Source organism: Sinocyclocheilus grahami, unplaced genomic scaffold (assembly GCF_001515645.1).
Source record: "Sinocyclocheilus grahami isolate Dianchi unplaced genomic scaffold, SAMN03320097.WGS_v1.1 scaffold6432.1, whole genome shotgun sequence".
In the NCBI taxonomy this organism is placed as follows: domain Eukaryota; kingdom Metazoa; phylum Chordata; class Actinopteri; order Cypriniformes; family Cyprinidae; genus Sinocyclocheilus; species Sinocyclocheilus grahami.
Window position 1 is genome coordinate 1 of NW_015510846.1, and position 4,083 is coordinate 4,083.

Here is a 4,083-nt window from a genome sequence, read left to right on the forward strand (position 1 = left end):
TCGCCCTTTTCTTGAAAGCAATCGTGAATTCGTGCTTGAATTTCAGCTATCCTCTCAGTAATGTTGTCAGGATGAGCGCTGTTAGAGCAGTGAGGCAGAAATGATCTTTTCCTATGAAACCGAAGTTCTGGAACTCTCACAAAACAGAACTCACTAATCTGAAGACAAGATCTCAAAGAAAACCATTTGCTCAACTGTCCCTTTTATCCCTGAGCCACCGCTCTCCCTCCTGAGTGTGTGACCTAATGACTCCGAGTGTCAGGATCTCCGGTTATGTGCTTACACTGCACTTATTATATGTCACGGATCCATTGCGTTAATGTTTTCTTGTTTCGTATCATTTTAAAGGTATCGGTGTGATTGGTAAATGCTCTCAGTTTGACAGCAGTCACTTATATTATCTGTTCTGCTGCTGAAGGGTGTGTTGGTGAGAATGCTTTCCCTTCTCTGGCCAGGTGTGCTCTCGGGTCTCGAGATGCTAACAAACCAAAAGGTCTTTACAGCTGATTTAAAGATTTCTCTGATATAAAAGTGAAGTGGAATTGTTATGACCCTGTAGTTTTGTTCTGCTGATTGGTTCCTGCAGGCTCATTGCTGTCGTCCTCTGATTGGTCTTCTCTCCAAATACATGTTTCTTTGTAAATATGTATTGTGAATATTGTAAATAGTTTTTGGGAAAGCAAGGAGTCAGACGCCATCTTTTGTTTTTGTAATGTTTGGATCTCTGTTTTTGTATTAGGTAGTTAGGTTAGAGAATTATATTGCTTTGTTTCTTTATTTTGGATAGGTAATTTAGAGGGTTTCATATTTGGAACATTTTGTTTTTTTTTTAGAGAGGAATTGTTGACTTTTTATTTTTTTTCTTATCTTCTGTTGAAATATAAGATATCTTTTTTGTTCATCTGTGAAAAGTGTGGTGTCTTTGTTAATCATTTCTTTTAACCATTGTAATATACTTCATTAATTATAGTCCTCCCTGATGCACCATAAATGTTCAGGCAGATATTATGAATCTTAATATTATAAGTACTCTTCATTTTCTCAGAGAAATCGGATAACTGAATTATACAAGAATCATGATTTTTTTCTGCCTATACAGGGACTTCTATTAATAAAATGTAATATACGCACTATCTGTCGCTCCTCTATAATCTCTTTATTCTTAGTAATTAATTCTTTTATCGCACTAATAACGTTGTCTTCAGTATGACATTTATCAGGAGTAAAGGGTCCGATTAATTCAGGTGGTCCTATTTTAAACTCAATTATGCAAATGCAAACTGATTTTTAAAGTTAAACCTCCTCAAAATGCAGTCTAAAATGATGCATGCACCCCAATATCTTTAAAGACAGAGTGTGATCTACAGGAATACTGGAGTATTTAGAAAGCAAATTATTTAATTTAGAAAAAAGAGAAGGAGAGAAAGATTTAGAGTTTGTGTGTGTCTGAAAGTGCTGGTGATCTAAAATGTTATTTTATTATATTATTATGATTATAGATTTGTTTTAAAGTGTGACAAACCGACTCGGACCAGAAGAGAGTCTCGGGAGGTGAATGGTTTCCTTGTATAGACTTTAGATGCATTCACGCCGTGTGGGAATTACTCCAACTTTTAAAAACTCTGTTTCTCACAGAACTCTTGTAACTTGTAAACTCAGAATTTTCTGACAGTTCCAACGTTTGTACCACGTGACCAAAGCAGATTCAGGCGACTCCTCCTTTATCACAAGACACCAGCTTAGGAATTTCAAGAAGGAAGAGGGAGGATTGTTCAATAAATAAAATAAAAAATATGCAGAGTATTTATTTGTCATCTAATCTGAAAGATTTGTGAGGAACTGGATCACTGTAGAACTTCTTACTGTATTATCGACATAAAAAAATGCACAAATGTAACACATTTTATTAATAAAACAATAGACAAGGATAATTAATGCAACGACTAAATGAACACGATGCATGGATGAAGAAATAAAGAGCATAAGATGCAAATGATTACGCTGGACGGTGCTTTGGTAGAGCTATTTTACAAAAAGATCAACTATTGTTGATCTGAAACTAAAAAGGTGAAGAAAACCCCAATTATTATTTTATAATAATCATGAGTGTCAATAGACATCAGCCTTACAACATTTAATGCAAATAATAAAGTCATACTGACAACATACACTCTCCTGAGGTTTGGGTTGATATATGCGTCTGGACACAATACTACACATGACAGGCTCGTGAAACTCTTACGTGACACTAAAAATCTTCTAAACCTGTTTGAGCAATGAAAGAATTTTATTGACCAGTTTTATTGTTCACCCGATCACAAATGATTTGAATACATTTTAAGAAACAACCAAAAGACGAGTTGGACTCTTGCTTCTGTTCTGACACAGAAACACAAGACTAGAACCGCAAACTGATGGTGCTTGTTTTTAGGGACAAGAGAGACGTCCATACAGATACATGATTTACTGATTCTGCTGTGGAAGAACCTGACCACAATGAGCGTCACCCGGAGTCAGTTTGACGCACTGACGAGTTTCTGTTTTCCTCGTACAAAACTGATTAAACCCGATTGTCAGCTTGAGAAACAATAAGTCTTACAGCGAGACATGTTTACTGAAAGAAATGTGTTTTCAAAAATTATGAAAAAAAAAGTAATCTGAGAACCAGATTTTCACGTTTGAAAATACCAAACAAAAGTCAGAGAAAACAGAAAAGAAACAGCACCTCTCACAGCAATGCAGTTTTGTGTTATTGTAAAACGACACTTAGTTACTATGACATTGAAGTTTGATGCGACACTATAAGTTACTCTCTGAAGGTTGAGATGAGTGACAATGCTTGGTTAGTCAGGACTCGATGTTATCGCTTGTAAGAGACGAGTGGATTTATTGATGGGCAACTGAAAGAGAATTTTACTCACCCGACTGGACAAGTAGCCTGTTTAAAACATCAATAACAAAAAATATTCTGATTTTATTACATTCAGTGTAACCAACGACTGATACTGGATAATGTATGTATTGTGCCAGTTGATGTGCTTATTTACAGTGCCTATAAAATGTATTCATACCCCTTCATTTTCACACATTTTGTTATGTTGCAGCCTTATGTTAAACTGCTTTAAATAACTTTTTTTTTCTCCATATCAATCTAAACTCCATAAACCATAACGACAAAGCAAAAAGTAGGCTTGTAACAACTTTGCAAATTTATTAGAAATAAAAAACTGAAATGATTCAATTTCTGGGACAGTTGAAATTTAGCTCAGGAGCATTCATATTGCTTGTAGATGTTACTACCATTTGAGTGGAGTTAATCAGTGGCAAATTCATTTGAATGGGTAGGATTTGGAAAGGCACACACGTCTTAATAAAAGGTCTAACAGCTGATAATGCATATCAGAGCAAAAACCAAGCACAGAGGTCAAAATAACTGCCTGTAGAGCTCAGAAACAGGTTTGCATTAAGCCACACATCTGCGGAAGAGTTCAGAAAAAAATTCTGCTGCACTGAAGGGTCACAGAATCTTGTAGCCTTCATGATCCATAATGGAAGATGTTTGAAACAACCAGAACTCTCCCTAGAGCTGGCCTCCTGGCCAAACTGAGCAACTGATGGAGAAGGGCCTTGTCTAGACTGGTCAAGTCAAGTCAAGTCACCTTTATTTATATAGCGCTTTTAACAATACAGATTGTGACAAAGCAACTGAACAGCATTAATTAGGAAAATAGTGTCAATAATGCAAAATGACAATAGTAAACACTCATTTTTCAGTTAAAGACAGTTCATCATTGAATTCAGTGATGTCAACATCCAGCTCAGTTCAGTTTAAATAATATCTTTGCAATCATGTAAACGATATCGCTGAAAATGAAGTGTCCCCAACTAAGCAAGCCAGAGGCGACAGCGGCAAGGAAACAAAACTCCATCGGTGACAGAATGGAGAAAAAACCTTGGGAGAAACCAGGCTCAGGCGGGGGGCCAGTTCTCCTCTGACCAGACAAACCAGCAGTACAGTTCCAGGCTGCAGCAAAGTCAGATTGTGCAGAGGACTCATCTGGTTCCTGTGGTCTTGTCCCGGTG